This window comes from Pan paniscus, chromosome 22 (assembly GCF_029289425.2).
Source record: "Pan paniscus chromosome 22, NHGRI_mPanPan1-v2.0_pri, whole genome shotgun sequence".
NCBI lineage: Eukaryota > Metazoa > Chordata > Mammalia > Primates > Hominidae > Pan > Pan paniscus.
In genome coordinates this window covers 11332925-11358969 of record NC_073271.2, presented here as the reverse complement: position 1 = coordinate 11358969, position 26045 = coordinate 11332925, and the positions used below count along the sequence as shown (strand labels likewise).

The following is a 26045-nucleotide window of genomic DNA, read 5'->3' as shown; positions in this document are numbered from 1 at the left end:
AAGGACTTAATAACTGAGTGCTTTTATCAACAAATTAAAGTTTTCATTACACTTAATCAAATTTTTGTGAACTGCAGCAAAGTGTTTTTTTCCACCCCTACCCTCCCTCCCTCTCTGTCCCTCCCTCCCTTCCTTCATTTCTTCCTTTCTTTTCCTTCCTTCTTTTGAGGAGCTAAAATAAGTTTTTTTTTTTCTTTAGAATTTTATCTTAAAAGTCTGGCTATGTAGTGATAGCTGGCTTAAATAGATACCCTCACATCCTCTTCCACAAGAACCTCTCTGATATTTCAAGTCAATCCTGTGCAGAAGTTTTGAAGTTCTAAAACATCACAAAGTTTTATTGTTTCTCAAGATTCTCCAGGACTATGAGAACTTAGGTATTCAAGAAAGGCATTTGAAAGGAACAAGAAGTACAAGTATTAGCTTTGTTCCATTCAAGTTAGGGTAGCTGCATTGCTACTATTTTCTTCCGGGTAAAACATGCTTCTCTACGTTTTTTCCTATCCCCTAGTCCCCAGCATTGTGGACTGCGAAAGTATGTGACCATCCTATCCACAAGCAGTGCAGATTTTTGTTAAGAAAACAGAGGAACATGTCATTGACTTCTTATTAACGAAAGGAGGCCGTTGTCAAAATAAGAGACAATCTGAGAAAGAAGGGGAAATTCAGCCTGTTGCCACATCACTCAAGGCACGGCTGTACTTGGCATAAAAATTAAAGGGAAATGAGTTGAAAATGAAGACTTGTTACATTCTCTTTTGTAGTCAATTCTTCTTTCAGCCTCTCCCAGGAAGGAGAATGTGTTTTTTCCAAACAAGGAGCAGCAGGGGTTATCTTTTTTTGGACAAGCTAAAATCTGTCTCCTTGTCAAAGGAGACAGATCAGGTCAAAGAGGACTCTGCCTCCCAGAAACAGAGTGCAGAAGCTTAAATTCTGGTTCATGACAAGAACAAAGGGTTCTTGAGGAGGAAGCAAAATGCCGTCTCACTTGCTGGGCCACAAATTGCAGCACTGATTTAAAAATTATATACATGGCTTTTTTGAGCCATGCCAAAACCCTTTTCTCATTTTAGTGTCACTACTGGTTAGTTTGTTTGTTATGTGTGACATCTTTTTTTTTCCTCTAAGAACCATGAAACTATGCAAAGAATAGAAAGATCACAATATGGTCTTGTGGATGTCACTGCTTGAAAAGTAAAAATGCTAGTGAATTAACCATGGTTATCAGGGATTAAGAAGAGTAAACAGTCTGAAGCAGAATGAATGTGATTGCAAGTGTTTTCAAAGGCCTTTCCTCCCCCAACTTTTTTTTTTTTTTGAGAAGGAGTCTGGGTTTTGTCACCCAGGCTGGAGTGCAATGGCGTGATCTCAGCTCACTGCAACCTCTGCCTCCCGGATTCAAGTGATTCTCCTGCCTCAGCCTCCCGAGTAGCTGGGATTACAGGCACTTGCCACCACGCCTGGCTAATTTTTTTGGATTTTTAGTAGAGACGGGGTTTCACCATGTTGGCCAGGTTGGTCTCGAACTCCTGATCTCAGGTAATCAGCTCACCTCGGTCTCCAAAAGTGCTCGGATTACAGGCATAACCACCGTGCCTGGCCAACATTTTATTAAAAAAAAAAAATCAAACCTACAGAAATTGCAAGCATAGTAAAATAAGCAGTCATACGCCCTTCGTGTAGCTCTATGCTGATAGGATAGCCACTATCCACATGTGGTTACCAGCCACTTGAAAAGTGCTAGTCCAAATTGAAATGTGATATTCTACGTTTCTTTCTAAAATATAACCAATTCCTAATGTTTTCTGAAAAGTGAACATTTTATATGCTTCTAAACCAAGCATATAAAAATTGAATAAATATAAACCACATAAAATGATTCAAAAAATATACATATATAAAACATATATATTTGCATATAAAGACTAGACTCAGAGATATGTATCTGTGTTTAAAAGTTTAAAAGTTTAAAAGCCAACAGTCAGTGACTTTGAGCCTTTACGGTTATGGATCTGTGGGTGTAGTCCTTATATGCAAATATGTGCTTTGTATATGTATCCATATATAAATCTTTGGTGCAGGTCTGATTATTTTCTTGGGATAATTCCTAAGGAGTAAAATTACTAGGTCAAAAGGAATTAACAGTTCTTAAATACTTGATTCACATTGCTAAATAACTCTCCAGTAAAATTGTATCAAACCAAAGTCTCACATGATATTTGAGAGGGACAAGTTCATTTGCCAACACTAGTCATTATGCTTAGAAAACATCTTTCTCAATTTGTAAAGAAAGCTGCATCTGGTTTTATTTTGCAAGTGAGTATCAACTGTTTTGTATTCTTTTTCATTTGCTTTTTTGTCTTTTCATTCTTCTATTTGTGAATTGGCTGTCCTCATTCTTTGCCCACTTTTCTCTGAGGAAAGTCATATTTTTTCTTACTGATTTTTTATTATTATTAAATATTTTATTTTATTATACAGTAATGCTTCTAAACAGGTTTTCTTTTGACTTTTGATTTTGTGTATTTATTTATTTGAGACAAGGTCTTGCTCCATCACCCAAACTGGAGTGCAGTGACGCCATCCCGGTGCACTGCAACCTCCACCTCATGGGTTCAAGTGATTCTCGTATCTCAGCCTCCCAAGAAGCTGGAACTACAGGCATCCACCACCACGCTCGGCTAATTTTTGTATTTTTTTAGTAGGGTTTCACCATGTTAGCCAGGCTGGTCTCTAACTCCTGGTGTCTTCCACCTGCCTCGGCCTCCCAAAGTGCTGGGATTATAGGCTTGAGCTACTATGCCCAGCCTGATTTTGTGTATTTATTTCATATAAATTTTCACAAACTGTGTAGTAAATCTATCAGCCTTATTCTGCTTGGTAGTGGTTCTCAAATGTAATGTGCATCAGAATTTTTTGGTGTGCTCTTTAAGACAGATTCTCAGGACCTACCCTCAGGGTATAATAAACCTGGGTCAATATCCTTTAATAATCAGAGTAACAATCCTTTGGTGTGGCCCTGGCAACTGTTTACTAGCAAGTACCTAGTTACTTGTAGATGAAATAGTGAACAAACCACACTGTGAAAACACTGTTTTGCATCAATACTTAAAAAGAGCTTCTCATAGTAATATCACATAAATAGCTATCTATATTTTCATGTATTAAATTCTACCCTATGTAATGTAAAAAATTCAGTTTGTCAAATTAAAATAATTTGTAAAAATTTTTTTACTGCAGTTGTATTTAATCTATAAAGCAATTAGAGGAGACTTCACATGTGTGCGATATTGTGGCTTCCTATACTAAAACATTATATATTTAGACTTCTATTTATTTATACATTCTTAAATTGGTTTTCTTTAGACTTTCTCAGTTGTCTTTATATAGGATGTACGTATTTCCCAAGCTTATTTTGGTACTATATATTTTTAAAATTTCTATTATAAATCATAAATGGAATATTTCCCTAAACTCTTTATAAATGACAATCGCTAGTGTATGTGAAGGCTAGCTATGTCTTACTCAGGTAGAACTCAGACAACTGTTCAACTCTTATAGTCTCAGAGTTTCTAAGTTGGTTCTCAGCGTCTGCTGACAGACAGTCACGCATCATCTGTACATAATGTTAAATTATCTCCTTCTTTCCAAAGTTGTATTTTTCTTTTCTTGCCTTATTGGCAAAAACTTCCATAGTAACAAAATATATGATGTTAGCAGGCATATTTATCTTGTTTCTTGCTTTAATTTTACTGCCTAAAACATTTTAACATTTAAAAATCATAGTTAATTATGATTCTAGTTATTGATTTAAGATAAATAGTCTTCACGTTAAGGAAGAATCCTACTTCTTGGTTTTTACAAGTTTTACTAGATAAAAATGTTAAATCATTTTTAACAATAAGCCTTACCTTGTCATGACATTTTCTTCAGTTATTATTTTGGAATTTGTCAAAGTGGTCATATGGTTTTCCTTCTCTAATCCGTTGATGTGATAAAAAATTCTAGTGACCAATTTCAAAATTGCTTTTAAAAAATGAAATCAAAAGTCTTGCTATGGTTTGTTATTTATTAATATAGTATTCCACCCACTTGTCAGGATATATTGTGAATAATTTTTAAATGCTATTTAAATTATTTATCTTTTCCAATTGTTTACTATTTTTGAAAAATAGCTCAGACTCAAAGTCACCATTTGCTGTTCTGATTTGCTTTTTGAGTGGAAGAGAAAGGAATGGCGCTACAGCTAGATTCTAGGAGTCCTGGATAATCTTATGTGAGTCAAGCGAAAGTTCTCAGTCACATGTAGAAAAACGGTTGATATATTCCCTGGGTTATAATTTTCTAGTATTGTATCATAAATTAAATAAGTCTAGGGGCTGGGTGCAGTGGCTTATGCCTGTAATCCCAGCACTTTGAGAGGCCAAGTTGGGAAGATCACCTGAGGTCAGGAGTTCGAGACCAGCCTGGCCAACATGGTGAAACCTCATCTCTACTAAAAAATTTGCCCGGTGTGGTGGTGCATGCCTGTAATCCCAGCTACTCAGGAGACTGAGGCAGGAGAATCACTTGAACCCAGGAAGCAGAGGTTGCAGTGAGCCAAGATCATGCCATTGCACTCCAGCCTGGGCAACAAGAGCAAAACGCTGTCTCAAAAAAATAATATAAATCAATCAATCAATCAATCAATCAATCTAGGGTTTTATTTTGTGGACTTTATCAGGTTTTAGGATCATGGTTACTATATATATATATATATATATATATATATATATGGTTCTGAAATACATGTTAAATTATAGCTTTCACCATAGTATATACAGGTGATACGCAGATATTTATCAGATGGATAAAGATGGTCCTGACTACTTTAATGTGGTACCATTTTGATACTTTAGCAGTGAGAAATATCCGTAAGTAAAAAGAGTTTCAATAGTAGTCTGGGAGTCTACTTTTTTAGTTTGTAAAGTTTGTATTTAGTCTTTTTTTAAACTGCATTTTATATTAGACCCTCAACTTACCAATTCCCCCGAATTGCATGGCTCAAATACAGCTTTCCTGTTTTTATATAAAATGCCATTTTTCTGGATGCCAATATGCAGAAAAAAAATTTTTCTTTTTGAAGTTATAGTTCGTTTTTGGATGCCTTTATAATAGCAGGCTGGATTCCATCCCAATGTTGTAGTTTTTAAACATTGTCAAGATTGTCACTTTCAAATCAAAATTTATCATTGCTTTTTCTCTATCCATTCGTGAAACAAGTTTCATATGAAAAATTTTATAATTTTTATGTAAATAAAAAACATAATTTTTATGTAAATAGAAAAACAAATATTTTTTCCTGGTAGTTCAGAATTTTATTATACTGTTAAATTTTTCCAAAGCAGGATAAAATTTAGTTTAAACCTGCAAAAGAAAGATCTTTGAATGGTGAGCAGAGGTGGATCCCTTCCTGGTGGCCCCAAAGGAAGACACTCCCTACTTCGCTATGGTCTCCTCATCTTACTCTGATCTGTAGTTTCCCATAGGCATCTCTGTCCAGCTGGTTTCCTTCTCTTCACCTGGGGTGAAAGAGGGAGAGGGAAAGGCTTGTTCCCATACTGTTTCCATTTGGAAGCAGTCCTGGGATGTAGAAGATATCAGATTTCACTGCCAGCCAATGAGAAAGGAAAGGGAAAACATGCCAATTTTGTCAGAGTTTTCAAGACTTTTCCAACTCACTTTAAGACAGGAATTCACAAAGATGTATTTCTTGCTTTTAAGAATATTATAAAGCTACAGGAGGTGACAAGTCTCATTGCAGAACTCCTACAGGAAGATTAGCCTTAGGGATATAGAAAAAAGAAAGTTGACTGATATGGTTTGGCTCTGTGTCCCCACCAAATCTCATCTTGAATTGTAATCACCGTAATTCCCACATGTCGAGGGTGGGACGTGGTGGGAGGTGATTGGATCATGGGGGTGATTTTCCTCATGCTGTTCTCATGATAGTGAGTAAATTCTCACGAGATCTGATGGTTTTATAAGGGACTTTTCCTGCTTCACTCATTTACTATTCTCTCTCCTGCTGCCATGTGAAGAAGGTCCTTGCTGCCTGCTTCCCTTTCTGCCATGATTGTTAAGTTTCCTGAGCCCTCCCCAGCAATGCAAAACTGTGAGTCAATTAAACCTCTTTCCTTTATAAATTACCCAGTCTCAGGTATTTCTTTATGTCAGTGTGAATATGAGCTAACACAGTTACTAACTTTGAAAGAGTGAATGAGCCTTTTGAATATTATTCACTTTGGTGTGCTGCAGGAAAACACAGGAGGTTGACCCATGGAGACTTAGAGAGGTTCAAGATGTAGATATGAACTGGAGCAGCCCTCACATATTTGTGGTAGTTGATACTACAGGATGGCTTGAGGTATTTCAAGGAATATCAGGCTGGACATGCTGGTGCATGCCTGTATCTCCAATGCTTTGGTAGGCTGAGGCAGGATGATCCCTTGAGGCCAGGAGTTAGAGACCAGCCTGGGCAACAAAGCGAGACCTTATCTGTATGAAAAAATAAAAATTAGCTGGGTGTGGTGATGCACGCCTGTAGTTCTAGCTTCTTGGGCACCTGAGGGAAAATGATCACTTGAGCCCAGGAGATGGAGAGGCTGCAGTGAACCTATAACTGTGCCACTGCACTCCAGCCTGGGCAACACAGAGTTAAATCCTGTTTGAAAAAAAAAGGAAATAGGAGATGAGAGGCAGTAAAGAATCCTGTGATCCTATGAAATCTGTAGCCAGGCTTCTGGAAAAATATGGTGTATGGAACCCTGTGGACAAGAGCATTTAAAAAATTGTGGTAAGTGCAGAATAAAGCTTTGGTCAGTAGTAACTATCAGTTTCCTAGGGCTGCCATAATGAAGCACCATAAACTGCCTAAAATCAAAGAAATTGATCACATCACAGTTCTGGAGGCTAGAAGTCTGAAATCAAGGCATCACCAGGGCCACAGTCTCTCTTACGTTTCTGAGAGATTCTTCCTTGCCCCCTTCTTAACCTCTGGTGGTTTCCTGGCAATCTTCGATGCTCCTTGGCTTGCAACTTCCTAATTCCAATCTCTGCCTTCATTGTCACAGTGTGTCCTCTCTGTGTATATGTTTTCAGATGGCCATCTTCTTAGAAGGATGCCAGTAATATTGGATCAGGGGCTAACTCTGCTCCAGTATGACCTCATTTCATCACTAATTACATCTGCCACAACTCTGTGTCCAAATAAGGTCACATTCTGAGATACTGAAGGTTAGGATTTCAACTTGTCTTTTTCGAGAGGGACTCAATTCAACTCATTACAATATCAAATGTTATACAAAGTATGACGGACACAGGGAAAAGGTCATTATATTTTGCATTTAGGAAATGATTGGTGACTTTTGGAAGAGCTGAGATCAAGGTAAAAGCCAAGTTCACAGCAGTTGATTAGTGGTGTGAAGTGGAGAAGTGGACAGTTAGCTGTGAAAGGCAGAGGGAAATAACTGAGGGTGGCACAAGAGTGAGAATATAAGACTTTCTGAGAATCAATAGGTGGTCATCAGTACATAAGGAAAGGGTCTTGAGTCAGCAAGGATGCCAATCTAATAAAGCAATATTGGAGTAAATGCCCTTATCACGCAAAATGACATTTTAGTGAATAGACTGCATATATGATGATGGTTCCATAAGATTATAATACCATATTTTTACCGTATCTTTTCTATGTTGAGATGCATAAATACTTTCCATTGTGTTACAGTCATCTACATACAGTAACATGCTGTACAGTTATGTAGTTTAGAAGCAGTAGGCTATACCATCTAGGTTTGTGTAAGTACACCATGATATTGATGTTCACATGATGAAATTGCCTACTGATGCATTTATCAGAACATATTCCCATCGTTAAGCAATACATGATTGTAGTTATTAAAATCCTACTAAATCAGGATGTATTTCCTATTAATATAAACTTATAAGCAATTTTAATCAATATTAAACACTAATACAGATATAGGTTTATTAGAGTCAATATATATGTAAATATAAGATTTTTGATGCTTTGCACTGTTTCCCAAGGTTCATAATATTATACAATTACTAAAGCTAGCAAGGTTATCATAAGACAAAGGGCATTTACAGTTTATAATCTATTTGTTTTTCTTTCAGAATCCAGAAAATAATTTTATTTGATTTTTCTGTAATTAAGTAAAATGCTGTTTTATTAAAATTTAATTTCCCCCCAAAACTTTCTAAAATCTGCAGATCTCTGAAAAGTTAATAATTTCTCTGCCAAGCATACCTCCTGTATTTAAGTATTTATGAGCATGTGATAAATGTGTACTCTAAAACACAAATAGAATGTGTTTTCTTATGTATTAATGAATATTTTGATTAATTAAGCAGATATTAGAATTGCACATCACTTCAGGGTTGTTTGATTCAGAATAGCATCTGGTTTCAGTGATAACGTGAATCATGAAAACTACTTATAAATGTGCTCTTGTGTTCTTCTCATAATCTCCTATGGAAAGTAAACAGGAACTGTTAAAATGTACCTAGCACTTCTCAGGGGCTCCTGTTCTGGCTTGGTCCAACTCTGGTCATGCAGGCATTTTTCCTTTTAAGGACAATTAAGTCCTATCTTTGCAGGCCATAGTGTTACTCATGTTCGGGGAGGCCACAGAGCCGGGAAGAGGAGCCCTGAGCCCTGAGCAGGTTCAATGTCGCCCCCGTCAGGAGCACCGCTGCAATGGAAAGCTTCAGTTACCATCAAAGGGATGCAGTCAGCCCAGAGAGAGAACTGCTATTTTCAAATACAAATGAACAAAACTACAAAAATGACAGAGAAGTCTTTGTTCTCTGTCTAAATGTGAGCCCCAAACAAATACTCCCTGATTTAATGTGAAGTTTCTGGCCTGACCCCGACACTCTCCCTGATGTGCCTTCTACACATCTATGAGGCAGCACTGTCTGTAACAGTGTGTGTCAGGTGCAGGGACTTTTCCAGCTGTCTCATGACTGTTAGGCAACATTGCCTTTTCCTGGGACTTTCAGCTGGGTCTTTTTAGATTTAGCTTTGGGAAGCTGCCCCCTGCTGGGCTTCGGTTGGTGTGAATGGCCTGGACTTAGGAAGGGGCACTGCTGTAGTTGGCCCTGAATGGACCCTGGACTTTGGAGCCTCCTGGATGACACAGTTGCTTACCCTCGTGTTATCAATCTGAAAAACCTCATCAAGTGATACATTTCCAATCTCCTGACTGTCCTGTGACTTATTTGATGGTATTAAGCAAAGCTCAGGTCAGAAGGATTGTCATAAAGTTGTTGACTGGACTCTTTCTCAGGAAAAGTTTAGCATGTCCTGGCAACTTTTAGGCTCACACCACTAACTCTGAGAGGTCAAGGGTTTTATGTAGAATGGTAACCTTCTTAAAATTGAGGTTTTAATAAACAGAGCTACGCATAGCAGACTCATCCCTGGTCTTACAGAGAGGATGTCAAATGGCTGAACCATGTGCTTTCTCAAAGTCAGTGACAGCAGAGATGAGGAAGGGGTTGATGATGTAAGAGAGAGCTGGGACAAAGGCCAAGTCAATACCAAATGAGTTGTCATTCTCCCTATGCTTTTCATACACACCCAAGCGTTTAACTCGGGAGATACCAGAGCAAAAGGAAGATAAATGCTACATGTAGTTCGTTCTGATATAACTGTCACTAGCACATGGTGCACACGCTCCATGAGAACACTTCTGTTTCATTAATCATGCTCTTTTGAAAATGTGACTAAATGTAAGTGATGTCAATTTCCAGTGCTCCTTTTGCTTTATAAGTAGGCTTTGAGGATTTAACCATATTTGGAAGATGCTAATATTTCTGTGTTGGCCATGAGAAAGATTATTATAGTACACAATGTAGTAAAATATTTGTCTTATGTAAAGAGAGAAATAATCATTTTTATTTACATTCCTGTGCAACTTGGGTCAGTCTGCCCTAAGGAGTTTTATTTTCTAAAGAATAAGCCTATGAAATGATTTCATCATAGATTCAAGTAACATCGTGAAACAAACACAGCCTCGGGATTTTTGCTATGTGTAGTCCCCTTAATTTTCTAGAATAAGACAAAAGACTGTTGTAAATAATTTTGAATAAAACTCGGATTTGTTATTTAATTTTAAAGACCTCCCAGAGTTTGAGATAATCAAAACAAACTTATTTTGTGCTCAGATTAAGAGCAAAATAACAAAACTAATCTACTAGTGATAGACTTTTAAATGCAAATTTAAAACAAGATTCATATCTTTCAAAGGATGATTTTCTTCTTGTCATAAAAGACAAATTACTGAAATGCCTTTAGGGATTTATATTTGTATATTGCATTTATAACAATGATAAATCTCAATTAACAATAAAAGGTTAAATTATGTCTTAAATGTAGGAAAATATAGGAAAGGTAAGGATATTTTTATTTTTATTTTTTTTAAGGAGCAAATAGGGCAGAAATTAGAGTGGCCAGCAGGGGGCTTCTTTTAGGTTTCTTTCCCTTTCCCATAAATTAAAAGCTAACCTAAAAATATAGTTTACTCTTTAGTTTTATAAATAAGGAATAAAGAGACAAACAATGGCTGCTAAATTTTCATTGCTTCCACTAGTTTAAACAAGACACGTTTTACTTCTCTTTAGTTAATTCCTCTCTCCTGCTTACTTCCCTTCCTACCACTATTTTTTCTCAAGACCTGTAAAGTGATCCCTGCAGTCTGGATTGGCCAGTGCTGCCTCTGCCTCCATCCTCAACCAAAGTTCTATCTTTGCAAACCTTCCAGGGAGGATTTTAATGATGAACTCCCCACCAAATAGAAATGAAAAGTAAATTAAGAGCAAAGAAGCATATTCTATATTGATGATTTAAATGGTAGTTATAAAAATCTAGTTGCACTCTGAACCTCCTTTTGAGAGGGACTTTCTGAAATCATGGGCTTGAGTGTAGTAGTATAATAGGCAGTGAATGGCCATGTAACATGACATTTTAAAAGAGTGCTGTGTTTTCCCAAGAATTTGAGAGTTTGTGAAAGACCTCCAGAACTAGTAGGCAGATTCTGACTCATTTTGTAATATAGCTCCAAATTATCTTTCTATCCTTTCTTACATGCATAAGAAGTGAATGTAAGAACCATAATTTTTACTTCCTTTTTGTGCCCATTTTATAAAGGTAGGCTCAAAACCTTAATGATAGAGCAGAGCAATTCACCAGAGAGTGAATTAAAGGCAAAATTGTGATAGTCTGTGTTATCCAAGTGAAATCTCAAGAGAAATTGAAACTGACATCATGTAACTTTTTAAAATAAGAATTAGGTCCTGACAGAAAAAAAAGTGGTATATCTATAACAATTTTTGAAGTTCCAAGTAAATAAAAAGCCAGGAATTCCAAGTTCAATATGTAAGACAAAAAATTATGTTAGGATTTTGTTTTAACATTGATATGGTTTGGCTGTGTCCCCATTCAAATCTCAACTTGAATTGTATCTCCCAGAATTCCCACATGTTGTGGGAGGGACCCAGGGGACGGTAATTGAATCATGGGAGCTGGTCTTTCCTGTGCTATCCATGATAGTGAATAAGTCTCACGAGATCTGATGGGTTTATCAGGGGTTTCCACTTTTGCTTCTTCCTCATTTTGTCTTGCTATTGCCATGTAAGAAGTGCATTTCACCTCCTGCCATGATTCTGAGGCCTCCCCGGCCACATGGAGTTGTAAATTCAATTAAACCTCCTTTTCTTACCAGTCTTGGGTATGTCTTTATCAGCAGTGTGAAAATGGACTAATACAGTAAATTGGTACTGAGAGTGGGGTACTGCTGAGAAGATACCCAAAAATGTGGAAGCAACTTTGGAACTGGGTAACAGGCAGAGGTTGAAACAGTTTGGAGGGCTCAGAAGAAGACAGGAAAATGTGGGAAAGTTTGGAACTTCCTAGAGACTTGTTGAATGGCTTTGAACAAAAGCTTGATAGAGATATGGACAATAAGGTCCAGGCTGAGGCTGTCTCAGAGGAGGAGATGAGGAAGTTGTTGGGAACTGAAGCAAAGGTGACTCTTGTTATGTTTTAGCAAACAGACTGGTGGCATTTTGCCCCTCCCCTAGGGATTTGTGGAACTTTAAACTCAAGAATGATGATTTAGGGTATCTGATGGAAGAAATTTCTAAGCAGCAAAGCATTCAAGAGGTGACTTGGGTACTGTTAAAGGTATTCAGTTTTATAAGGGAAGTAGAGCATAAATGTTCAGAAAATTTGCAGCCTGATAATGTGATAGAAAAGAAAAACGCATTTTCTGGGGAGAAATTCAATCCAGCTGCAGAAATGTGCATAAGGAGCCAGGAGCCTAATGTTAATCCCCAAGATAATGAGGAAAATGTCTCCAGGTCATGTCAGAGACCTTCATGGCAGCCCCTCTCATCACAGGCCCAGAGGCCTAGGAGGAAAAAGTGATTCTGTCGGCCAGGCCAGGCCTAGGGTGCCCATGAGGTGTGCAACCTGGGGACTTGGTGTCCTGTTTTCCTACTGCTCCAGCCATGGTTGAAAAGGGGCCAATGTAGAGCTCGGGCTGTGGCTTCAGTGGTTGGAAGCCCCAAGCCTTGGCAGCTTCCATGTGGTGTTGAGCCTGCACGTGCACAGAAGTTAAAAATTGAGGTTTAGGAACCCTCACCTAGATTTCAGAAGATGTATGGAAATGCCTGGATGCCCAGGCAAAAGTTTGCTGCAGGAGTGGGGCCCTCATGGAGAACCTCTGCTAGAGCAGTGTGGAAGGAAAATGTGGGGTTGGAGCCCCCACACCGAGTCCCTACTAGGGCACAGCCCAGTGGAACTCTGGGAAAAGGACCACCATCCTTCAGACCCCAGAATGGTAGATTTACTGATGGCTTGCACCATGTGCCTAGAAAAGCAACAAACTCTAAACACCAGCCCATGAAAACAGCTGGGAGGGGGGGGCTGTACCCTGCAAAGACACAGGAGCAGAGCTGCCCAACACCATGGGAATCCACCCCTTGCATCAGCATGACCTGGATGTGAGATCAGGAGTCAAAAAAAGTAACTTTTAAGCTTTAAAATCTGACTACCCTGCTGGATTTTGGACTAGCAGGGGCCCTGTAACCCCTTTGTTCTGGCCAATTTCTCTCACTTGGAATTGCTGTATTTACCCAATACCTGTACCCCCATTGTATCTAGGAAGTAACTAGCTTGCTTTTGATTTTACAGGCTCATAGATGGAAGGGATTTGCTTGTCTCAGATGAGACTTTGGACTGTGGACTTCTGGGTTAATGCTGAAATGAGTTAAGACTTTGGGGGACTGTTGGGAAGGCATGATTCGTTTTGAGATGTGAGGACGTGAGATTTGGAGGGGCCAGGGGCAGAATGATACAGAATGATATGGTCTGGCTGTGTCCCCACCCAAATCTCAACTTGAATTATATCTCCCAGAATTCCCACGTGTTGTGGGAGGGACCCACAGGGAGGTAATTGAATCATGGGGGCTGGTCTTTCCTGTGCTATTCTTGTGATAGTGAGTGAGTTTCCACTTTTGCTTCCTTCACATTTTCTCTTGCCACCACCACCGTGTAAGAGGTTCCTTTCACCTTCCACCATGATTCTGAGGCCTTCCCAGCCATGTGGAACTGTAAGTCCAATTAATCCTCTTTTTCTTCCCAGTCTCTGGTATGTCCTTATCAGCAGTGTGAAAATGGACTGATACAAATATAGAAAAAAATGAAACTTTGATTGTTGGAATAATACAAACAGTGCAGCACAGACTGGCTTAGGGTCATGTTTCCCAAGCTGGAACAAATGGCAGTGGGATATGGGTTATTGAAACCACAGGATGAGCCTACAGCTTATTCCTCTTGTGCCAGTTTACATGTGGACTGGGAATAAAAGATTAGAAATTCCAAATGCCTTTATGCTATCTTAACAGGGTCACGTTATGACATAGAATATAAAATGATTTTTGTTATGGTCTGACATTTATGTCCAAATATGTTGAAATCCTCACCCCCAAGGTGATTGTATTAGAAGGTGGGGCCTTTGGGAAATGATTAGGTCTTGGGGGAGGAACCCTCACAAATGGGATTAGAGTTCTTCCAGAAGATGCCAGAGAGAGACTTCTTACCCCATCCACCGTGTGAGTGCATAGCAAGATGTCATTGATGAGCCAGGAAGTGGGCCTACACTAGACAACAAATCTGTCAGTGCCTTGATCTTGGATTTCCCAGCCTTCAGAACTATGAGAAATAAATTTCTGTTGCTCATAAGCTAACCCATTTATGACATTTTGTTATAGCAGCCCATACAGACTAAGACAACTTTTAAAAGTTGAGCTTTCAAGACATTTTGAATATGTAAAGGTCTGCTATAGCTTGACTCCTCTAGGAATATTAGTTAAATAAATGCTTCAACAGCCAAACTATGAGATTTATCGTCTTGGCAGAGTGGTTGATTGATGTGACCTCTGATAAGTCAGTTAATTTTTCATGCATTAGTCAAATTGGTCATAGCTTTTAACTCAATTGAGGAATTATTAGAAAATTAGAATTATAGAGTTGAATACTGTATTACTTTAAATGATTTGTAAAGTATAAATGTATAAACATCACTGTAAGTGTGTTCATTCAAAGTTTTAGAATCTACCTCAGTGGAAAAGAAGAGAGGTGTTGGAGGCAGAAATATCATGACCTACTGCAAAAACATAACTGTGATTTATATGTGCTTACATAGCTTTGTCCTTTACCATACCTTAGTTCTCAGGGTTATCCTTCAAAACAGGGAAGAAATGCATTTTTATTACTGGGTGATTTAACCAGTGGCCAAGATTATGACTTATAACCTTGAATTTTAAGACTGTCTATGGGCATAATTTGAAGATGAAATTTAATAGGGTTCCTCTAGAGTCCTAAAAGAAGAAGTCAGTAAGGGAAGAGGTCTTTTATCTAGTAGTGGTTTATAAAACAGTTCCTGGGCATGACATCACAGTGCAATGTACTTGGTTCAGATTACTCCTCACTATCTATCAGTACAACTACACCAAACAAAAGATGCCCTTCGATATTATAATGGGTCTCTGATGGGCATTAAAGGAAATGTGTAAAAATAAAACCCCCAATATTCTTTCTTTTTAAAAATACTATATTACTCTCCTTTTCTCCCCATTCATGTTTCTTTTGCTCTTACTTGAATGAGAATGAGAAGTGAAAATGAATGTATGTAATCAGGCATTCATCAAACATAGTTATCTGTTGTATTTTCCTTGCTTGGTTATTATATTTTGAAAAACTTTGACAGAAAAATGTTAAGAAAAAAATGCATGAAAAGTAGATCAGTCAGTTGTAAGGTACTCACTTTTAATTAAAATATATCTGATCTTTTTTCAGGTTTGGGCCTTTCATATCTAATTACACAAAGACTTATTGGCAGAGAAGAGGTAGTTGATTTTCTTTCTCTTATATTCCCTCCTCACTCACAGTATATTTTCCAGTATTTTGTGTTGGATGCCTCTTTTAAAAAACCTATACTCAAACAATTATCTGCTGAAAAGCAACTTTAAGATTATTGTAAGGTGATTATACTAATGGATCTAATTTTCCATGCCTCATGCCTTTCTATTTCATGCCCTTTGGTAGTGACCTCCCCATTCTTATTCTAAGTTGGCTACATGACAAGAACAATGGGATTTTAGTGGAACTGATGCAAGCAGAAGCCTGAAATGTGTTTCTGCATTTCTGCTTTCTTTTGTAGACTCCTGCCCCTGCCACGAGAACACACCCTTTCCAGTTTGCTGGAGAAATATAAGAGAAGTCCAGTGAAAGAGAGCTGAGTTTCCCCAATGATGCCATCAAGATGAACTAACTACAGTTAACCAGCCAGCTGATAGCAGATGCATGAGTGAGCCCAGCTGAGAGCAGGTGAGCATGGCCCAGAGCAGCAGAGCTGCTGAGCCAGTCCCTGAGTTGAAACAAAATAAGTGGTTGTCTTCAGCCATTAAGCTTAATTTGTTGTACAGCAATAGTGTATTGATACAGGATCATTTGTTCCAGAATTCCCATATTAGAGATGAGAATACTGAGGCTGGGGATCTACATTTTCCCCAACTTAACAGAGCTACCAAACTCCCCAGATTTTAGAGTTGACAACTCTACTTATAAGTTATATAAAAGTCAGAGCACCTAATTATTGACAAACTTCTCAATCCTTACCAGCTAGTTCCAGATGATAATGTGTAAACAATATTTCCTGGAATTATTTTGATTAGTATTACACTTAAGGTTAAAGATTTTGTCAAGCCTAAGCATTACAGAAATTGTCATTCATGTGAAGTTATTCTCTTGTGCAACAGAAAAGCTTCATTTAGTGTGCTGAGTTTGTAGCTGCATTTGATGCTTAATGGGGTTAGCCCCTTGAAGCATATTGCAAGTGTCCTCTAGAGACTGGACTGATTTCCAATTGATTTCAAGTTGCAGTTCAAATTGTTGTCTTTCACAAATAGCAACTACATTGTGTCAATTGATGACCTCGCAAAAACTACTGTAAATAAAATCTTAAACTTTGAAACTACAGTAAAGGTTACTCTGTAATGTACGTGAGACAAGCAATCATGAATTAGGAGGGTTTCCTTTCAATTATGAGTCAAGCTTCAGGATCCAAAATATAGAGCTTTTTACTGAATTATAGCTCATGGCATTGTATTTGGATTGAGAAGTGTAGAGATTCAGAATGATTTTCTCTTCTAATAGTTTGCTGTTTAATGGGAATTTTTTTATTAAGCATAAATCTCATTTTCTTTAAAATACTTTAATATCCTAGTATAGTAGATTTTTAACAGTCTAAAAGTTTTAAGCTTTTTTTATTTTGGTCTTGGAGATAGACAATAATTAACACTCCTTAAATGCATTTTTCTTTCTTCTGATGATGACTTGCCTTTGAGGACCCGGTTCAAAACATACAGCACTGAACTGATCCACTCTGATTTTCATTTATTTATTAAGTGTTTGCCTTTGTGCCAGTTTTGCAGTGTCATCAATTGGCTACAATAAATCTATATGTACTCTGAAGAAAGTTGATTTCTTTAGTCTTCCTCTCCCAGACTGTTATTTTTTCTGTGTGATAAGCTTTAAGGGACTTAAAGGGATAAAATGTAAAGAAATTGTTTTGAGCAGAAAAGATATGCCTAATAGTTTAAAGACCTATGTTCTTCTGTTACCCAAATTCAAAACAACCAATATGGCTATCGTTGTGATTATTATATTATTCTTAGGCATAAGTTATTGAGTCTTTCCATGAGAGAGCAATTCATCTTAACATAGTCTAAATCTAATAACAATATTCAAGTCTTTATTTCAGATCACTTTTCCCTCCTGATTATATATCTTTCTCCTCACATGTTGATATTCATTAGGAAAAAGAGACCAAAGACATAGAGTTCTTTAATAAGAAAGTGATAAACTTCTGTTAGGTATAACTCACCTTACACAAAGCGTGGATTTCTGTAAACTAAGGTAGAAATTAGATTTTGTGTGTGTGAATGGAGAAATCTGTAAACACATTTTGGGGACATATTAATGTCTAGATTCTAGAGCAGCTCCCTTTAAAAATAAATATCTCTTACAAAATTTCATTCTTAAAAATCAAAAAAATGGAATCTACATTTTATTATTGTTAAAACCATTTACTCCAACATTTTAATTTTCCTTTTTCTCACTATTCTTGAACCTATTAAAAGAGGAAAAAGCAAATATGTTGGAACAACATAAAAAATAAAGAAAAACAAAAACAAAAATCCCGAAGAAACAAAATGTCTAGTGCCCTAATGTCTATATGCTGCTATGTAATAAATTACCCCAAACTAAATGACTTAAAACAGCATACTGAGTATCTCACAGTTTCTGTGGGCTGGGAATGTAGGTGAAACTTAATTGGATTTTCTGCTTAGGATCTTACACAGGCTACAATCATTGTGACATCTGGGGCTGAGGTCTAATTTTAAGGATCAACTGTGGAAAGATCCACTTGCAAGGTCACTCACTTGGTTGTTGGCATAATTCAATTCCTTGCAGGCTCTTGGTCAGAGGGCCTCAGTTTCCTGCTGACTGTAGGCCAGAGGCTAACCTCAGTTTCTTGCCACCTGGGCACTTCTACATAGCAGCCTGCTTCATCAAAAACAGCAAGAGAGAGAGAATCTGCAAGGAAGAGGAAAGTCAGTCTTTTGCAACTTAAGGACTGAAATGACATCTCATCACTTTTGTTACATTCAATTCATTAGAAACAAGTCATTAAGTCCAGGGCATACTCAAGGGAAAGATATCACACAAGGGTATGAGATTATATAGGAGGCAGGGATCAATGGGGCCTGTCTTAGGAGTCCATGTATCATAGAGTGGTCAGTTGTTCATATTTTAATATTGTCTCTCTTTTATGGAAATATTTTAAAATATTTTGCTTATCTATCACATTTAATTACATATACTATGCCATTACAGCCAAATGTGAATATTGTAAGGTACATATGCAAAAAAATTACAAAAAATTTGCATGACATGGTTAAGCATCCTCTCTAGAGTACTCTAGCAGGGTTGGTGTCCAACTGTGTTGGGAGCTGTTTTCAGATTTTGCCCTACCTGTACTTTGCTGTCATCTATGAAAAGAAAAAGTGGGTTATATCTTTCCGCTGTTCTGAAGCATGCATCAAATATGATAAAGAAAGCAATAAAACTGAGAAATAAAGAGATGCAAGGCTCAGCATGATTTGTACTTGCAACTTTGGAGAAACAAATTTTTCAAATTCATTGATTGTGTATTGCATTGCAATAACTAGAGCTGTAGAAAGAGTTAATATTCTTTGCATGACATCTAAATGTGAAGAATTTCAGATATTGAGAATTCTCTGTAGTTAACAATATAGGATCTGGTAACATAAGGAGCAGGTCATTTCAACACACACTGGCACACAAGAGCAGATCTGAAACTATGAAAGAGAGGAATCTAGACCCATCAGGTAAGAAACATTTCTTTCCACCTTTTCTCAAGATTTTCATGGACTCCCTAGTATGAGGCTAAGGTAGACATTAAAATGTCAAATTCAGTGCTGATTAAAATCCAGTTCTTCTTTTCCTTCAGGCTCATAGGAGGTTACACTTGTCAACTCTCTGTAGTTTGCAAGATTATATGACTTTCTGGCCAATGGATAATGAACAGAAGTGACATGTGTTACCATCTAGACTGAAGTATAGAAGAATGGATCTGAGTTCTCCATATACTTTCTTCTTCCTGCTATGGTGACCAGTGATTTTTCAAATAGTAGAATCTATGTCTACCTGAGTTCTTAAGTGACTATATAAAGAAAAGCCCTGCCACTGACCAGTGATGGACATGTGGCATGTCTAAAGTGGTAACAGTTTTTTATGTTGAGGACCTTTATCTTAGTTTCCTATTGTTACTACAACAAATTACCATGAACTAAGTGGCTTAAAACAAAGCAAATTTATTATCTTATAGTTGTGGGATTGAGAAGTTCTAAAATCAAGATGTTGTCAAAGCTGTATAGTGCTACTAGATGCTCTTGGGGAGAATCTATTTCCTTGTTTTTTGCAACTTCTACAGGATACCAGTATTCCTTGGCTTGTGGCCCCTTCCTTCATCTTCAAAGCTAACAGCATAACATCTTCAAATCTGTGTTTTCCTCTCCTTGTCTCCCAGTTTGCTACTTCTAATTTCACATTTTCTTCTCTCGCTCTGACCTTCTTGCCTCCATCTTATGAGGACCTGTGTGATTACTTGGACCCACCCAAATAATCCAGCATAGTTCCCCATTCCAACATTCTTAACTTAATCTGCAAAGTCCCTCTTGCTAAATAAGGTAACATAGTTACAGGTTCTTGAGATTAGGATATGGACACCATTGGAGACTATATTAAGCCATTCTGCATTGCTATAAAGGAATACTTGAGACTGGGTAATTTATAAAGAAAAGGGGTTTATTTGGTTCATGTTTGTGTAGGTTGTGCAAGCATGGCACGTGCATCTGTTTGGCTTCTGGTGAGGCCTCAGGAAGCTTACAGTCATGGTGGAAGGCAAAGAGGGAGCCAGTATATCACGTGAACTCGTAGAGTGAGAACTCATTCACTACCATGAAGACAACACCAAGCCATTCCTGAGGTATCAGCTCCCATGACCTGAACATCTCCCACTAGGCCCACCTCCAACATTGGGGGTCAAACTTCAACATGAAATTTGGAGGGGACAAACATCCACGTCATATCAGATATCATTATTTAACCTACCATATCCTTGGAATTAGGGGTTGATGTGTTACTGCAGCATAGTTTAATGTATGCTGAGGATTATGGAAGCCATAGTAAGTTAATACTAAAATCTCACTGGACATTAACTATAGAAGTATGCCCAAGGTAACTATTTAGTAGACATAATCAGCCTCAACTTTTTGTTGTCTTCATGAGGTTGCAAATTATAGAACTTGCTTATGAAAGTTATACACAAAATGCACAAAACTGAGAATTGTCTGTCACCCTCTGGTTTCTGGTTTCTAGGATTTCCAGGCAAGATAAACACCAAATGACACCAAAATATGATCTATTCCTATTTGGGTATTTATATGTCACACATTACATGTGATGAAGTTACAACATAACTTAGGATATTAGGTATAAGATCTGAAACAAGTGAAAATATCTTTCTAAAGTATATCTAATGACAGCAATAATCACATTTTGTTTATCAGATTGTTTTCTATCTGGACAAAAAAACTTAATCTATTGATAATACCTTATGTGGCATTACATAGCATAATTACATAATGTAATTACATATGTTCAGCTGTATTATTTTATGTTCTACTAGGTGGAATCTTATGGAAGTTTTCATTTAAAAAAGCAATTATTTTTGTGTATATGTCTATATAAGACATAAGCAGATCAAGACAGATGATTAGGATATACGCAGCAAGACTACAATAAAATTTTGTGCTTATGTCTATATAAGACATAAGCAGATCAAGACAGATGATTAGGATATATGCAGCAAGACTACAATAAAATTTTTTGGGTTTGAGTATTATCTCACATATGAGAAGAAGCTAATGGGTATGGAGCTTGTGCTAATATTTTATTATTTCAACTCTAGAAGATCATGTACTCAACCACTGATTTATTCATGAATCCATCTATTTATCCTTTCAACATTCCTTCACTATCGACTAGGATGATACTGTAGTTCATCAATAAGAATATATAGGTTTTGGAGAGAGATTGACACCTAAATTTCAAACTCAGCTTCACCACTTACTAACTGTGTTGAGCTAGGTAAACACAGCCTCTCTGCCCCTTAGTCAGATGTAAGCATGATAATAATGTTTACAGTTAAGGATTATTGTGAAAATTAGTGATAATGTACATCAAACACTTGGTGTGCTGTAACCATTCAACAGATGATAATGGAAACTCTGGTTGTTATTTGCCAGAAATCAGGATGCAAAGATGGAAAACACATAACTCCTCCCTCTAAATAACTGAAGTGGAAGCAAATGACTACAGTGTAGATTAGAGTTACCAATAAGCTATGGATCAGAGAGAAGAGAATGATTTAGTTTTTGGGAGAGTCATAAAAGGTCTGCATGATAGATGACTTTTGAGATGGCTTAGAAGGAGTGAATTGGGTGTCTGAAAGAGGAGACATTTTAATTAGGAGCAATATGTGTAGTTATACGACATATTAAAGGAGAGAGAGAATAAAAGAAATCTTAAGTAATTTGGTTTATCTAGAGCACAAGACTTTTCAAAACTCACTTTTCGGGTTTCTCAAAGAACTTAACACAGATCTACCATTGACCTGGCAATCCGATTTCCGGTATATACCCAAAGGAATATAACTCACTCTAACAGAAAGACACATGCACCCATATGTTCATGCCAGCACTATTCACATTCGCAAAGACATGGGATTAACCTAGATGCCCATCAATAGTGGATTATGAAGAAAATGTGGTACATATACACAATGGAATACTATGCAGCCACAAAATAAAATGAAATAATGTCCTTTGCTGCAACGTGGATGAAGCTGGAGGCCATTATCCTAAGCAAATTAATGCGGAACAGCAGACCACATACCCCATGTTCTCACTTATAAGTGGGAACTAAACATTGAGCACACATGGATACAAAGATGAGAACAATAGACACTAGGGCCTACTTGAGGGTGGGAGGATGGTGAGGGTAAAAAAACTACCTATCAGGTACTATGCTCACTACCTGGGTGATGAAATCATTTGTATACCAAACTCCAATGACACACATTATACCCATGCAACAAACCTGCACATGTATCCCCTGAGCCTAAAATAAAAGATGAGAAAAAAAACTCTTCCCTTCCTCATCATTCTGTTCTTTCAAGAGTCCAGTGTGGCATCAGTGGGCCTAAGAATCAGAAAAGTCGTCCACTCATTCTCTAATGCCTCTGCTGTACTGAATATATATATCCTAAATACATAGCATCTACCACTTTTGTAACCTTTTTTGTTTGCTTTTCTTCTCTACTAGGTTGTAAATTTCACAAGTTTAGTGACCACCATTTATTCATCATTATATCTCTGCCATTTACAAGAACACAAATTAAGTAATTATAATAAAGATTTCTTGAATGAATGAATAAATCATGGTAGAAAATGGTAGAAGATTAGAAGAAGTCTGAGTGAATTAGCTAAGCAAAAGATTTTATTTTGTTCTTATGTTAGTAACAGAGAGACATATTCAAGGAGAAGATTGAGGAACCAAGAGAATAAAATTTACAGTATCATAACTGTCCAAGACATGAGCTCAGGGAGAGTGGTGGGGATTGAGGGGAAAAGACAGATTCCAGACATATTTATGACTTAGAATGAACAAATCTTGGGAATTGTTTGGTAATGAGCATAATTGAAATTACTGCTGGATGACAATATTTAAAGAAACATTCCATTTTGAACATGTGGAGTTTGAAGTTCCTGTGGAGTACCTATCAAGGAACAGCTGCAAATATTTTATAGGGAGACTGAAGAGTAGCTAGTGTTAGAGAGAAATTTAGGGACATAGGTGAGATTAAAACTGTGAGGATGGTTGAGATCACTCAATTGAATCATGAAGTGATTGAATCATGAGTGTGGTTTCTTTCATGCTGTTCTTGTGATACTGAGTGAGTTCTCTCCTTATCTGATGGTTTTATAAGGGACTTTTCCTCCTTTGCTCAGCACTTCTTCCTGCTGCCTTATGAAGAAGGTGCCTTCCTTCCCCTTTGCATTCCACCATGATTGTAAGTTTCCTGAGGCCTCACCAGCCATGATAAACTGTGATTCAATTAAACCTCTTTCCTTTACAAATTACCCAATCTTGGGTATTTCCTTATAGTAATGTGAGACCAAACAAATACATAGAACCTTGATCTTGGACTTCACAGCCTCCTGAAATGTGAGGAAATAAATTTTTACTCTTACTCAGTCTCAGATATTCTATTACAGCAGCACAAAACAAAGACATTCTATTATAAGGAGAACAGATTATTATTAAATTTATGCAAATAACTATATTTACAGAAAAATAAAAATACTCAAAAGTATCCTCCAATTTCTGACAGGATTAGGTAGAGAGAAAAAGATAAATGCTTTATTTTTGTTGACAAAGTTGAATCTACTAAATTAAAAAAATAAATTTAAATTCAGGAGGTACATGTGAAGGTTTGTTACATAGATACATTGTGTAGTGGTGGGGTTTGGGCTTCTAGTGTACCCAGAACCTGAATAATGAATATTGTACCCAACAGGTAATTTTCCATTTCTCGTGCCTTCTCCCAACATCCTCACTTTTGGAGTTCCTAGTGTCTATTATTTCCTTCTGTGCATTCATGTGTACCCATTGTTTAGTTCCCACTGATATGTAAGAATGTACAATATTTGATTTCCTGTTTCTGAGTTATTTCACTTAGGATAATGGCCTACATCTCCATCCATGTTGCTGCAATAGACATGATTTCATTCTTTTATACGGCTGCATACTATTTCATAGTGTATATATAACATATTTTCTTTATTCAATCATCCACTTAGGGTAGACACTTAGGTTGATTCTGTGACTTTGCTATTGTGAATATAATCTACTAAATTGTTTTGATTTCTAGATAGCTGGATAGAAAAGGAAAGGGATTCCTTATATCCAGAAAACAGAATACTAAACAGCTAGCAATATTTTGAGCAAGAGTCACAAGCAAAATCATAATCATTTTTCATCAGTTCATTCAATTTCATGTAATTCTTGTTTTGCTTGATCTTGGGTTAGTGGTTTTATGACCTATCAGCATCTCCATAAGTTCTGAATTTTCTTTTACTTAGGTCAGTGGTATAATCTTAAAGTTATTTAAGTGATGTCATCAGAAGCCTGTACTGCACAGTATCTGTCACAGTCCTTTCTAAGGTTCTCTGAGGCAGTCTCTTTTGTTAAAGACACAACACTTTATGGCTTATACCTGATTTTTTTAAAATTGTTTCTTTACATCTAAGGAAGAAGATTTCTAACTAAGGTAGAAATCAAAAGATTTCTATGTTCTAGGGCTTCTGGATTTAGAGCTATGTGCCAATTGTTTGACACAGGTTTTGGGATGAGACCCTCCTTTGGAATACATAGTTCCATGTTAGTCCAAGCAGACTTCAGAGGGAAGGCTTCTAAAATAACTCCCATCAGGCCCTGTATCAGACCTTTTTTATGCTGCTGATAAAGACATACCCAAGACTGGGAAGAAAACGAGGATTAAATGGACTTACAGTTCCACATGGTTGGGGAGGTCTCAGAATCATGGCGGGAGGTGAAAGGTACTTCTTACATGGTGGTGGCAAGAGAAAATGAGGAAGAAGCAAAAGCAGAAACCCCTGATAAACTATCAGATCTTGTGAGACTTACTCACTATCACAAGAATGGCATGGGAAAAACTGGCCCCCATTATTCAATTACCTCCCTCTGGGTGCCTCCCAAAACATGTGGGAATTCTGGGATATTCAATTCCACTTGAGATTTGAGTGGGGACCAAACCATATCAGGCCCTGAATATCAGCCTCCAAATCAGCCAACTTCTGATTATTTACAGGAAGGCCTAGAAAAGGGTCTGGCCATTTGTTATGTTGGTGAGGAGAATTTTTTTCAAGGGGCCATCTGGCTTGTGGCACAACTACAGAATAACTGTCAGTGGAAGGGTTTATGGTCTGTGTGGATTTCAATTTTTGTTGTAAATGTGATTTCTGCTATTTAATTTTGCCAAGGGATCCTTTTAGGCTCGCCATGATACTCTTCTTCTTCTTTTAATTTGATTTTTCCATAGGTACAAACAGGTCATTTGTTTAGGGGGGAAGCTCTCTAAAAATCCTTTTAAATATAAAAGCTTTTTCAGATCAAAGGATCTGTCATCTGGCCATTCATGATTTAGGATCTCCAAAGGTATACCTGTTCCAAAATGCGACTCAAAAGTAGTAAGACTTTCTGTGGCTTAACAGTGGACACAAGAGGCATTCCCAGAAAGGGTGCAGAACATACAGCCCCTGGAATCTAAGGTCATTTCTCAAGCCACTTCTATAAACACCACTTCTAAGTCTCTGTCTTTCTGTGATGAAGCTGCTGAAAATTAGCAATGGTGGATAGAATGCCAGCAACAAATGGAATGCCCGGGCTACCCAGATTTTTATCCAGCTAACTACAAATTCTTGGGATCCCAATCTGATGTTTGGCCATCTCTTAGCACAGACTTGGCAACCTGTACTCCTGGCAGGCAGAAAACCAGAGAGAGAGAACTCTCTTACTAAATCCAAGCCAAGCTTTCAAGACACAAAACAAGACAAACAGGGCACAATGACTATCCCTGTGAGCAAAAGGATCTATAACAAGAGTACGCAAACTAAAAGTCACAATACCCAAATAACTATTTCCCATAAGTGTTTTCTCCAGCTAATCTAAATATTGTAAAGAAAAG

The 26045-nt window shown here is 37.4% G+C and overlaps 1 protein-coding gene across 4 annotated transcripts in view; it reads left to right on the top strand.

Moving 5' to 3' along the window:
* NRIP1 (nuclear receptor interacting protein 1) overlaps positions 1-26045 on the top strand; it is a 332678-nt gene that overhangs the window by 192995 nt on the left and 113638 nt on the right. For 3 of the 4 annotated variants that reach the window (XR_010111080.1, XR_004668448.3, XR_004668446.3), the window contains 2 exons: positions 15425-15474; positions 15789-15955. The gene's annotated coding sequence lies outside the window, so the exon portion shown is untranslated. Of the gene's footprint in view, positions 1-6080; positions 6157-15424; positions 15475-15788; positions 15956-26045 lie in introns of those variants that run through there. The other variant, XR_008622455.2, reaches the window with a different exon arrangement.